We start from the raw sequence: 14,591 nt of genomic DNA, 5'->3' as shown, positions 1-14,591 counted from the left end.
TAAATCAGTATACTGTACTGTATATTATTAATCTCATCAGAATAAAATGACATACAAATTCTCTAGGCTGTATGTTTGGCAAAATCAGGAAGAACAATAAAAGTGACATGAAGTGACAAAGACGGACGGACAAGCTCAGGATTGGAAATTAATCATAAAAGCACTACAAATTTTGAAGACAATGTGTGTCCAACAAAACACAAAGATTACAAGATTACATTAGAAAAAATACATGATTGAATCACACTGTTGTATAGGGAAAAATGGAGATGTAGAAATCAAAATAACTAGATCTCTAAAACCTGACCAAAGCCGTATGGTTTGCTGCTTCTTTTGCAAATTTGTCATTGCCTCAAGTAAGAACCAACTGCTCCTTCGTGTAGATTTTGGTCATTGAAAAGAGGCCACTATTCTTGGAAACAGGCCGCCATTCCTTACCTTCTTAATATAAATAGGTTAGGATGGCAGTGAAAGGCCGTTGAGCAGCTTAGTGTGTGTGGACAAAGCTCCCTGTTTGCTACTTGGGGGTCCACATGCATGTAATGGATAAAGAAGGAGAGCTGTTACCGTTTGCAAAACTGCAATTCCCCCCCCCCAAAAAAAAGAAGTTTTAGGTAATAATGGCTATAGATGAGCCTGAGTTGTTAGGCTTGGGACAAGGCTAAAGCATAGAACCATGGCTGGATTAGGAATTGAGCCTTGAGACAAAATTAACATTTACATTCACACTTCTCCGGATGTGGACTTTGCAGATCCCAGAGGCAGTTGTGGGAGGTGATCCTGAATTACTAGATTGTTTTCCTATAGGCACTGTGAGACGTATGTTTATACATTTAGGTATTCATGATCTTCGGTTGTTCGCTTTTCTGTTCTTTGGGTGCAAATATAAACATAATTATAATGTAATAAATATATGAATATGTATTCTGATTATAAATAGATTGCATATATTGTTAATACTGCAGGTGCATGGTCTTAATTTATTTGGGTGTTTGCCTAGTATAATAGTAGCAGCTTGAAGACATTCTGCAGTTTTTCTAGCAATGGCAAATTTGCCAAAAGCAAGCACAAATTTGTTAAATGTTTACAGGAGGTGGATCAAGAAAATGATTATGAAACAGAAGGAATAAAATGACTAACTTTTAACATTACCATTAATAACAATTTAATATATTGTCTTTCAAGGGACGCAATGAAAAGCAAAAAGGAAATGGATACACGCAAACTCAGCCATGATCTTCCCAATCCCAACCCCAGCAGTCCTGGAAGATGCTCTTCACTGAATAAATATCACATCCACCAACCTTAACCTACACTTTTTTTAGTCCTACAAATTGCTTCAATGATTGGCAAGAAGAAAAGTAAAAACCTTAAAAAAGAACAGGGAAGTAAGTGAAGTTATTAGCCGGTAGCGTTTGGTCGATGATCTATGATGCCTCCTGTAAAATAATTGAAACATAAATTCTGGTTGCCCTGTGTTGAGTTAGTTCTCCAGAGGAACATCCAACTGGGGATTTATGAACTTTGGGCAGGCCAGGTCAACGGAGATAAAAAGCTATTTGTTTACTTCTGAGCACAGTGAAAGTGAACAGTAGGAACGTCAATGAAATGGCAGAGGTATCTCCTGAGTGTTGACCAATCTTTTTGCATATCTATCTATCTATCTATCTATCTATCTATCTATCTATCTATCTATCTATCTATCTATCTATCTATCTATCTATCTATCTATCTATCTATCTATCTATCTATCTATCTATCTATCTACCTATCTATCTACCTATCCATCCATCCATCCATCCATCCATCCATCCATCTATCTATCTATCTATCTGAGATTATTGAATTATGGCCTGATTGAGGGCTGAGGGAACCCTTTTCGAGACATCACAAAGAAGATTCACCTCATTACTCCAGTCGGCCACGTAGTGCTCTTAAGCTTTGGATTTACAGCCTGTCACTCAGTAAAGCCTTGAATTAGCTTAATAGACACATGACTTAAACCTCACGTGGAGAGTGACAACAAGCCAATATGGGGATGCTATAGTGTAAGTGCAATTGGGGTGTGGCCTGTTAAACTGCCACACCAGATGGTATGGATCTTAAATCCGTTTGTGAAAGAGCCAGTAAAAGTGTTTTTGTTTTTTTAAGAAGTCTTTAGTCAAATCCTTGCTCTTTCGTTTCTAATGCTATTTTGTGTAGTTCTGATTTAAATTGACTCTGATTATAAATATCACCTTAGCATGAGGGAGTGGCTTATGTGTTCCTTTAAACGAATTTGGCCTGGGGGTGGGGCTTGATGGTGAGAACTCGGTAGGTGAGCCTGCACCTATGAGAGCCGACCAGGCACTGCTCAAAGTGACAACATGGATTCTCCTTCCCATTGGCTTACCCATTGTAGCCAAGGGGGAGGTGCAGTTTGAGATTGGCGATCGCTTAAGGCCGGGACCTTTGTGATCCCTGCCAGAAAACTGCAATGCCAGTTTTCTGGCAGGGAAGGAGCCTGACCTGAGACATGAAGAGGGTGGCTACCCTTCATATGAAACATTAATACAGAATTTTAAATTAAATTATCAATGGTTCTGTGCTTTGTGCCATATATCAACACCTTTCTGCTTAGGCTTGTGGAAAAACCATCCATTAAGCCATTAGCAGGTTTGCAGCCATTGGCTCTTTCTGCACACACTCCCTAAAGATCTGTGTTATGCATGATCTAAATGGGTCCATGTCTTTTTGGCAAGTACACCTGGCAGGAAGAACATGAGAATCACATTAAACTCGCCATACATCATTATCAAAGTGCGTGTTTGGGTTGGATTGGTGGAGGATATGAAACATTAATTTGTCTTACGGTATGTGTCAATGTGGAGAATAGAAAGCAGAATTTAAATGCATAAATAGTCCCCCCAAAAAGGACCTCATAGCTCACCCATTATGTTAAACATGTCCATCTAGTAAACATGTTGGTGATCTTTTGGAGCATAGGATTAGGTTGTCCAAAACACCAATACAATTTAAAAGAGACCGGTTTGATAGTTTCTCTCTTCACACCTACACATCTACAGTTTGTACATAAAATCACTGGTATGTGGAACTTTGCCTCAGGCATATAAATATATGGCATATATAAAGATTATTGGGCAGCTTTTAGCCCAATTTTGCCCCTTCCAAGTACTTAAATATTGTCCATTAAGATTGTGCTCCGGTCTGAAGTAAGAGTGGATCCAGGTCCAAAATGGATTGTAGCTGACAAATAAAAAAAAAAAAATATGCTCAACATTTACAAACAAAAATCATTTTGTCTATGCGGAAAGGAGACTACTGTATTCTCGAGTAGTTTGACAATCAAATAAGCACATGGGCTGACGTACAAGGAAACGTTGGTAAATAAGACAAAATATGTCCTACCCAATGTCCTTATTTTTGTACCAGTCCTTAGTCCTACTTCCGTAGTTGCTACACTGTGATAAAAATGAGAATCAGTACAACAGCAAACTCATTGTTTATGTTGTGAATCTGCAGTACAATAATTCGGTGGCAAATGGGAGTAGAAATGTAAAAATAGATTTGGCTTTCTTTCCATGTGCTCAGTATCGGCTTCCATCATGTTGCTTGTGTTGTCTTGAATGCATGCTGTGACTTTTCCATTTAGTTGCCGGGACTTGCGGTTGAACGCACATTTCCACAGGTCACTGTGGTTTGAATTTGTTTTGCAGAAATGCACTCTATGTCCCTTCCTTCAGTGAAGTGATCCGCAAATATAATTCAGTCGTATGTACCATTTATTTGGCACACTATTTGTGTTTTGTTGCTCAGCATATATGTTGGAGTGTGTGTGAGTGTGTTTGTTTGTTTACAGATTTACCACATTTTTGAAAAAAAGTAATTGGTTTTGCTTAATATTATGCAAATGTTTTGCCTAACAGCCTTCAACTCTACATGATATACAGAACACAATAAGTATTTGGACACAGTAAGTATTTGTTTCTATACTGAACCTAGTACTATTGCACTGACCAACTAAATATAATTGTCCCAAGAAAAATAAGATTACTTTATGTTTAAATTACAAGTCCTTGGCAAAAATAATGTTTGGCTGTGCTTGCCTTGCTATTGGATGAAGACAATTCCTACCAAAACAATATAGGACCCAGCTGACTCAAATGATGAATATTTAATTTGGCGATGACCAAGACGTATTTTCTTGTAACTTATGTTGTTAATGTCACTCTGTACAGAAGCAATACACACATACAATCTGGTTTAAATTATTTGATGCCTCAAAAAAAAGTATCTGTGTTGGTCACAGTGCAGTTTGCTGAGGGACACATTTCCAAATTCATTATAGTGAGCGGTGAGTGCAACAATGTGGTCAGTTTACCTTTCAGTTTCAAAACGTGTTTTTCAGCTATAGAACGTTGTAGTGAAAAAAATCAAGGCAACATACACATTGAACTCACCAGTCAATGACAGGGCTGACAAAAAAAAAAGTCTTCAGAATTACATTTTGATTGTTGAACGCAAATAATCCTACTATTTTTCATACCAGTACAAGTACTCATCTCTTGAGTAGTCACCTATACCGATACCAAGTACCGATACCACTAGTACTTTTGATACATACAATTTTCCCCAAAACAATGACATAATTTTAAAAAAAGACCTAGATATTTATACAAATATATAATTTTCCCTAAAATTCCATGAAATGGCAGTTTTCTATTCTTCCAATTTCATACAACAACCACATAGCGAATACTGATACCTTGAAATAAGGCCAGATGTCGGCCTGGTACCGGTACTCGCCCATCCCTAATCTAAAGTTAATGGCTGATGACCGCAAGCTTTTTCACCAATTCCAAATAATTTATGAAGGTTAAAGGCAAAATCTGAATCAGAATAACCTTCACTAGCCAAGTATGTGAAAACACACATGAATTTGTTTCCAGAAGGATGAGCTACACTATTGCAGTAACGAGCAACTATGACAAAGACGTGACATAGACAGAGAGTAAGGGTACCATTAGTGCAGTATTACTCTAGTTCTTTAATTGGTCAATCTGATTGACATCAACATATTCATACTTGAATCCAATGCTAAGGTACTGTATATAATAGCCGAACAGAGCTAATACTGTATAGTCCATCAACAATCATTTTCACATATGGTGACATGTCAGGTTATTACTTTAATGTACTGACTCATACGCAATTAACCTTTGATAAGGTGCTCATTGAAAACCTGAAGGCAGCCGAAGATAATAGAGACGCATAATTGTTAAAATGTTATCACTATTCGTCAAATGGCCAAATTCATTTTTAATTTTGTTGTTGTTGTTGCCTAAAACATTTCCTCATGATGGTAACTATTGCTAAAAATCAGAGGAGGAATGAAACTCAGCATGTAGGAGTTTTCTCTAAAATTACAAAAAATAAAAACCGCAAAATATTGTGGTACAACCCGAGGTAAGCCCCACAATGTATGAGTTAGGGACCCAAATAAAAATCTGCTATAGAGTGAATCCGCAATAAATGAACCGCCAAGAAGCGAGGGACCACTGTATTAAATAAGCTAGTTAAAGAATATATACAGTCTACCCTTATATCCATTTATCAAGTTGCTATACAGCTTGTGCTCATTATTGAGCTGGTCAACAGCAATCTTTTTTGACAAAGTAAAAGACAAAGAAGAAAAGGAGAGAATTAAAGCCTAATTGGGAGTGCTGCTGAACATCATGCCTTTGCCACACACAAAATGTCCGCCGACAATTACAGTATCCAGTACGGGCACGAGCTGTGAACTGTTATTATGAACAATATAATAGGATAGCCGCAGAGCGTGTTTTGTAAACTTAGTTTCACAGTTCAAAGAATACCTCAGCACATTGCTTGTTATTTTCCACGTTCCTATCAAAGCTTCACTGTAGCCATCTTAGGTGAAAGGATAGTGGGTGATGCCCCAACTCACCGATTGTCTGCTCATGCAGTTTGATGCATTAAAGCAACTGTAGAAGAGCACTTGAAGAAAGCTGGCTTCAAAGAAGCCACTAAGATCCCGGCTGCCGAATCAGATTTCTCTTGAGTAGGATAATAGCATTCAGGTCCCTAGAGGCAAAAACAAGGATGTGTCATAAATTATGAATTTCTGAGAGAACAGCAATGGATGGCGGTGTCATGCAATAATTGCTACAGCTCTCCAAGTGAAGCTCGGTAGTGGTTGTGGGATGTACGCTGCAGGCACTCGCCTAAAAAAGAAGTAACCTAAATCATTGCCTTCAATTATCATATTGATCTAAACTTGTTCATGTCGTAGTTCAAGGTAGGGTTGTACAGGCTAGTCAACTTTACTTCCCCTCAATGAGGTTTGGAGAATGATGTCGACTAGTTGTGAATCACTTATTTTATATTTTTGGGGGCTAGAGGCAGAGCCACTTGCAATAACAGATGAGTGTGCTGAATACAACATATTACTCAGTCACCTTAATTGATTTTATCTGTTTTCTATTTCTGAATGCAAAGCTTTCATAAATTGGTGACGACACATTGCGGAGTTCAAAGATGGCACCTTTCAGTTCATTTAAAGGACTTTGTACATAGTTTGGACCTGTTGTGGACTCATCACTCATTTCATTGGAGGAGAATGTTGTTTTTTGCTTTCACGGCAGCATGCTTGCAACAATAAAGCCTATTACAGTCCATAAAAATTAAAAAAGAAAAAAGAAATTGACTTTTTTTTTGTTAACAAAATAAAATAAAAACAGGTGCTTAAACGAAAGTTAAATGAAACCACATTTTACTTTTATAAAACTGGCTAAACAATAAGCATAGCAAAAATGTCCTTTCATACCTGAGTTTTCAGGGTTTATTTTAAATGTATTTATTTTGGTATTATTCTATGACCATACAGAAGAAGAGAGGTCAGTAGTTTACTTTATTGTATTACTCAAAACTTAATATATAAAAGGAGAAAAAAACTCAAATTAATACTAAAAATAAATACACAAAATGAAACATACTTAAAAAATAATAATTCTCAAGTCGTGAAACCTCCAGTTCAAGGTAAAGTAAAAGTAAAGTTAAGTGACAAATATTCAAAGGGGAAAAAGGTCTGATAAACACATATTAGACACAAGATAATGAGATCAAATGCACCAATTGGATCAAAACATGTGCCATTGAAACATACCGTAATTGTGCCTGAAGAGGATTTTAATTAGTTAACTCATTCGTACAATTTGCATGCACACCATTAGCCTATGTACACACACAGGAGAGATATAAATGCTCTCCAGCAGTTGATGGGTGTTTGCCTTACTCAAGGTTTTCTATTTATTAGTCAGGAGGTATTTTTCATCACTCCAACAACCATACCATATATACATAATTAGGTTATAAATGGTATTATTATTATTATTTTTAATTCTATGATCATTTTGTCTGCAGCAGATTTCTAGGCTAAAATTTTCTGATCACAAGCAGAACTTCTATTGTTGTGGTTGTAAACACAAACACCTATGTGTAATGTGGAAATAATGCAAAACTACTTTTAACGCCGATTTACGCTCACCCCTGATTTGGAAAGGCCTGTACTTGGGGAAAATTCCAGCTGCGATGCACCAGACTAGAAACGACTCTCTACTGCAGTCTATAAACACAATGTATAAACCGAGGAAGTGAAAAGTAGAGGAGCCATTTGGACTGTGAAACATGAACACCTCTTCCCTGATTTGAGAGAACGCGCTTGGTAGGCTGATGATTAGCAGTTAGCACCGTACTTGCTACAGCTCTCAAAGGCATCTCCACACCCCTCTGCAAACCATGAGCCGAGTGTACACCCGTCTTGTTAAGTTTGGGGGGGCTCTCGCTTATCCAAGCTGACTTTGGGCAGTAGACGGGATACACCCTGAACTGGTTGCCAGCCAATTGCAGCATACATATATATATATATATATATATATATATATATATATATATATATATATATATATATATATATATATATATATATATATATATATCCATATCCATCCATCCATCCATCCATTTTCTTTACCGCTTGTCCTCACAAGGGTCGCGGGGGTTGCTGGAGCCTATCCCAGCTGGCTTCGGGCAGTAGGCGGGGTACACCCTGAACTGGTTGCCAGCCAATCGCAGCATACATATATATATATATATATATATATATATATATATATATATATATATATATATATATATATCTTTGGGAGTACTGTGACTAGTTTTAATTCAATTCATTGAACAAAATGGGCAGTAGTCCATGAGTTGCTTCCTGTTGTAATGAATTTACTCTTAGAGCACCATCATCCAACCCTCTAGTTGTAAATAGTGTAAATAATATGGATGTAGTAGTTAAGTATTAGATACACTTTCAGTGTGCTGTTAAAATGTTACGCATTTACAGGAACCTATGAAAACTGAAAATTGAATAGTTGGTGATATTACTACATGCACGCTCCCACTGTTGTGGGTTTAAGCATAGGGCCACCATTATGTTCATTGCCCCCGAATTTGGAGTTTGATTAAAAGTTTCCAGAAAAATATGATCAAACAATTCTTTTTTGCTTAGTTTGTCATCAAGTGACATCAGTGTATGTCACAGGAGCCATAAACGCACCTACCTGTAAACTAGACTTCATTTTCTTCAGCATCAAAAGATTAACTCCGTTTGTGTTTTGCCGTTTTGTAAGGCTTATTTCAACAATTTTTCTAAAGGCATGATAGTGTTAAGTGAAAAATATATCCACTGGAAAGTCTCAGAATTTTCTAAATACTTTTGTCTAGCATTTCACAGTACCTTATGTGCCAGGATAGTTGGAGATTATCCTTTATAGCCACGTGGATGACTGGCAACAAGTGTTTGGTTTGGTGTTTGGCTCAAGTCAAGTTTATTTATATTACCCTTAATCACAAAAGAGTCTCAAAGGTCTTCACACGCCCACAGGTCACAAAAATCAACATCGCCCCAAATCCGTAAAAGTAAAGCTCATTCAGGGAAAAAGGGAAAAAACCTTAATAAAGGATCATAGATACTTGGTATTCTGAGTACTAAGTTTCCTATTGTGAACAAAGAAAATTTCTGTAACTGATGTTGTGCATTTGAGTCACATTTGTTTGCAATTGTAAATACATTTGATAAGAATAATCGGTAAGCAAAGACGCAGACTTCATTAACTTCATTAGCTATCTGCCGGCTAGCAAGTGACAACCACAAACTGTATTTCTTTCTAGATGTTTTGTAGATACACTTTCAAATGGTGACTTTATCCAGATAAACGAGCCTGACTCTTTCCACGTAATGCTACCTGTAAGAAGGAATCTAACTGCAGTCTGCAGCCAGCTTGGTTGGGCATCCCTATCCCGCATTCTCTCCTAAAGAAAGAGGATTAAATGTGACACTCGGACCATTTCTCATTCTCTGCTGTTCTCCTCTCTCCCCGATGTGTTCTTGCAGGTTTGAATGTGAACTGATGAGGTGGTTGACTTCTTCTTCAGCACACAGAGAGAAGAGACTTGCTTTCTGTCCACAGTGGGAATTCAAGGTTAGTGTATATGCACCCACACAGTCAGGCTTGACAATACGTGTGGTATGTGGTAATAGCAAATGGCTTGTTGGAGTACAAATGGAAGGAAATGGTAAATCACTACCCAAGAATCATTTGCTAGCTTTTGTCCATATTTTTTTCTTTTTCTTTTTGGACATCATGCATATGTGTGTCTAGCCCATTTGTGGGTGTGGTAAAACTCCTCTAAAAAAAATCCAAGCACCCACAAAATTTGAGAGCTTTTATTTTTAGTTATTTTATTTTATGCCCTTTGAAAAAAAAAAGCTGTAGAAGTGTAAAAAACATACAGTAATTGGCAGAAATTGAATATTTTATCAACAAAAGTACAGTCAACCGTCCCCTTTTTTCCTCAAAAATTGTTTGATCCACCTGATCCCGCCTTCTTTTCTCACTGAGTAGAGTAGAGTGCTTGTATGCACGGTCTTCCAGTCACATGGAGTAGTTTGAGTGAGTAGCCCTTCCTGGCAAATTTCTCAGTTTCTACTCTTCTTAATATTATTACAAGGGATCAGTTGTAGGAAGAAATTAGCGGACATTTTTACTATTTAGGAAAACAAGTTGTCTCTGTGCCCTGGATTGGCTGGGAACCAGATCAGGGTGTACTCAGCCTACTGTCCGAAGCAGGCAGGAATAGGCTCCAGCACCCCGGTGCCCCCTTGTGAAGAATAAGCGGTTAAGAAAATGGATGGATGGAAAGCAGGTGGTTAGGCAGTCTCACTGTCCTTTTTCAATTGCAATAAGAGAAGCACCGTGGCATGGTAATGTTTTATTGTTAAAACCAATGTGCTACTAACCAGCTAACTAATTGGATGTCCATTATCATTGAAACTTCTATTTTGGGTGTGTTTATGTGTGTGAGCAAGCGTGCATGCGTGAAAGCATATGTGCATGCATGTTTTTGTTTGTTTGTTTTTAGCTATAAAATGTCAAACTTACTTAACAGTATTCCGCCGCCGACCAAATGTCCCCCCTATCGAATGTGCTCTGGCACCGAAACCATCAGCCCCCCTAAACTTCTGATGCTAGAATCGCACCTGCACTTTAGTATTAATTTAGTTTTTTCCTCCCACTTTGTTTTGTTGTGGGCTTTTTTCCATTTGGGTAGATGCAGAGTATGTATCAAATGCCTACTTTTTTTTTTTTTTTTAACTCCTGTGAACTCTCTACAGTGGGAGGAGCACAGATTTTAATTGCTTCCCCACAGATTGCAGCCTAGCAAAGAAACTGGGTTAATTGCAAAAGAAGTGGGAGCCGATTGTGACCTTCACAGAATACTGCCAATTATACTCACTGCACCACACACTAGCAAGGAAAATGGTGATAGCCTGATTGGCGACTGAAATTATATAATTGTGTAATGCAGTTTAGAATAGTTAGGGTTATGACGCAAAATGACATTATTAAATTGGTGTCCTGTTCTGACATAGATGTTACATGGAAACTTTGCAGTCTGCATATTTCATTTGAAGGAAATCGGCTACATTGATGAATGTCTTGTGAATTTATTTGCTGGGTCTGTGTAGACTGTAGCAGGTCAGTGGCATTGGGAATCAAATGAGAATCATTACTACACGTTCCACAGTACAGGCAAATTATGATGAGATGGTCAGGCAGAGGGGAAGGCACTTGAGAAAACTGGGGTCAGATTTTGACAGCTTTACTTTTGCACAAAGATAACTGCAGAGTAATTGGCAAATATGAAATAGCAAATTTCAACACTGTTAATTGGTCTGATGGGAATGTGCGATCACACTGGCAATGTGTTGTCTGTGCTGTAACAAATCTTGGAGTGTTAAACACATTTGTGCTGAATTGTTGTCATTCCAGCTGTTTTACACATTTGTAGTTTATTTTTAGGAGTCATTTACTGTATATCCGGGCACAACAGACTGCAAGAAAGTATACTATTTATTCATTAGGGAACATTTAGTATGAATTGTAGCAGCTTTGAGTAGCTACTCTAATCAAGGATACTCTAAAGTGGCCCAAAAAAAGCCCATTAATTAAAAAATCTAAATATATATCTTGAAACAAAAGCGTTTTTTAATCTCGACTTTATCATAGCAGAACCCACACTGATCTTGAATCACATTGCATTCATGTATAATGTGTCACATTGGAATCACAGTTATCTGTGAAAATCCTAATTATGTTATTTCATACAATACTTAAAAAATTTGTTGGACCTACACCACCATCCAGCGCAGTGAAATGTTTTTGTGGGTGGCTGGTTCAGTTCCAGTCAGGTCTTGGTGTTTTACTATTTTGAACACAAACTACATTTACCATTTTCTATCCAAATTGTAGCCAGCTAATTTGGCTTCTCTGAGAACCATTTAATCCCTAAATTGTATGTATTTTACTTCCTGTTAAGGAACGTTGGCACATACAGCAACTCAATACAACAATATTGTGTTATTTTCTTTAAAACGGCACATTTGGCAAATAATGATTGACAATAACGAAATATTATATATTAGCCAGTATTGCCACAGTTACCTGGGGAAAATAACTTAGTTACTGATAACTTGCATCAAAATGTTACTGTATTTACTTGTTCTAAAAAGTAACTAAGATAGATTCCAAGTTACTTAAATAATTACATTTAGCACACAAACAACACTAACATATAAAAATGCCACACGGTTTAGTCACTTAATTTGAAGTGTTTTTAAAAGTGACATCTAAGAGCAAAGTGTTCTTTTATTAAAAATAAAATAAAGACGATAACCTTTTTGACTTTTCGTAATTTTAATTAAAAAAAACAATGAGTCGTTTTCAGGATTGCTCTTAACAAATTTGCTATTTGTTTATAATTAATAATTGTATTTATTTTTTTAAATCAGGTCTTTCTAGATTTTAATGAACAAATATATATATATATTTTTTATTATAATTTCCAAAGTAAAAGTAGTCTTATTTGCTTGACAGCAAAACTCAACATTTACAATGTAGATTGTTTATAAATATATTTAATTTGGGGACCTCCTGCAGTCACACAGTTTGCTGTGAATGCATACTGGCCTGCGATCCATTTTTTTCCCATAATGTTATTGAAGCTATGTAGAAAACACTGTCGACTGAAAATGGTGTGCAATAAACCTTGATATTTAGATTTTTAGCTGACACAAACTCAAAATAGTGACTGTGCTTGCATCTTAAAAACCCAAATCTCTCTCCTTTCCTCTTTGCAATGGACATGAGTCTCAATGTGCTGAAAACAATATGGTCACTTCATCAGAGGTGAATGTTAATTTTAATACTTCTACAATGCATTTCGCTATGTTCAATACCAAAATGTACCTTTCTTATGAGTTCTATAATGTGTAGGTAGTTGTTTAGAGACTTCAGTGAGTACTATAGTGTTAGGAATCATAAAACATTAGTTTTTAATAAAATAGGATTGCGTGAGACAGGCATCGTTGCTGAGAAGTATGTGCGGTTTATTTAAAGATTTCAACTCTTGCTCGCGACTGCATCCAACAAGCAGCCGACTGCTAATACTGGTATAAATTGCCAGGTCTACATTGCCACCCTTTCTGGACTGTTGCTTTTACCTGTACATATTCTACAAAGTAACTACCAGGGGCATTTGATGAGTAACTGTAGTCTGATTACTGATTGATAAAAGTAATGCATTAGATTAGTCATTACTCTAAAATAAGTACCTTTTCGAGGAACACACTACCAATATCACTGATATTAACTGTATCATTTTAGCAAAATATCACTTGGTAGAAAAACTCATACTCAGACTCATGAAAAATGATATTGGTGCTTCCCAGTACTGTTGTTAATTTAGAGAATCTGTTGCATAAACCTCTAAACTCCTGAGAGCGAAAGACCCCACTTTCCATATTGCTATTTGGCAATCTTTCAAGTAAACCCAAACCCTGGGAGAGTATGTTTTCCATAGCCTTCATGTGCAGACTCATGTGGGCATTTATTCATGTTTAATGTTGTTAAGGTGATAGACAGTTCACACAACTGTTTTTTTTGTTTTGTTTTTTACATACCTTTAAACATCTCGTGCCTTTCTGTCTCATGGATACTTTCAAGACAAAACACAAGCTCTGTCAATAGTCTTTATTATTAGAACAGAAGAAAATAGGTCTTTGGGGACCAACTGACTGGAGGTGTGTGTGGGTGCTGTGTTTAGCTGACATGTTGCATTACCCCTATTGTTTGCCAAGAAACAATCTGCCTGAAGGGAGGAAACTAGCACATTAACACACTTGATATGCTAAACAAAAGATCATCTCTCAAAACAGCTCTTCCCAACATACCCATCCTTCACAATGTAAAATGTAACATTTATATAATCTTTACATATTTTGCAAGTAAAGTGGAGCTCTCAGTGGCACTCGGAAAAAAAAAGAAAATTGTTGGCCAGTATAATAAAGGATGCCAGCAAATCAGGGGACCGTATTATACACGAAAACTTGTATTATATGTATTATTACAGAGGGAAAAAAAGCTTTTTAAGGGTGATTTTGGGGCGTGCGTGTTATACACAGAATTTTACAATCATCATTAGTTTGTTTTAATAAACTAAGTGCAAACAAAGTTGCGTAATTGGACAAACAAAATATATAAGAGCACTTTATTTGAGTTGGTTAGAAAAACAATATTTTCACTGTTGCAGTAGTGAATGTGTTGGCAGAGCAAGTGAGTGTGAATTTATAAATTCAAAATTGTCTATATAGTGTGAGTGTCTTGCGATTGACTGCAGGGGTGCTCAAGTTCGGTCCTCAAGAGCCCCTATCCAGCCTGTTTTCCATGTTTCTCTCCACGAACACACCTGATTCATGATCAGGATTATTATCAGGCTTCTGCAAAGCTTGCTGATCAACCGATCATTAGATTCAGCTCTGGTGCAGGAGGGAAACATGGAAAACAGCCTGGATAGGGGCTCTCGAGGATTGAACTTGAGCACCCCTGCTATAGGGTATATCCCACCACTCGCAGCTGGGATTGGTTGGTTCCAGTTCACTCAAATGAGCACAA

General features: G+C 37.0%; 1 protein-coding gene across 1 annotated transcript in view; it reads left to right on the top strand.

The window, feature by feature from the left end:
• The window catches only part of LOC144060275 (leucine-rich repeat and fibronectin type-III domain-containing protein 2), a 146,996-nt gene that overhangs the window by 48,682 nt on the left and 83,723 nt on the right, over positions 1-14,591 (top strand). The window contains exon 2 of the mRNA XM_077579688.1: positions 9,473-9,560. The gene's annotated coding sequence lies outside the window, so the exon portion shown is untranslated. The remainder of the gene's footprint in view (positions 1-9,472; positions 9,561-14,591) is intronic.

This window comes from Vanacampus margaritifer, chromosome 1 (genome assembly GCF_051991255.1).
Source record: "Vanacampus margaritifer isolate UIUO_Vmar chromosome 1, RoL_Vmar_1.0, whole genome shotgun sequence".
Taxonomy (NCBI): Eukaryota; Metazoa; Chordata; class Actinopteri; order Syngnathiformes; family Syngnathidae; genus Vanacampus; species Vanacampus margaritifer.
Note: the sequence above shows the minus strand (reverse complement) of the source record. Positions and strands in the feature narration are given on the sequence as shown.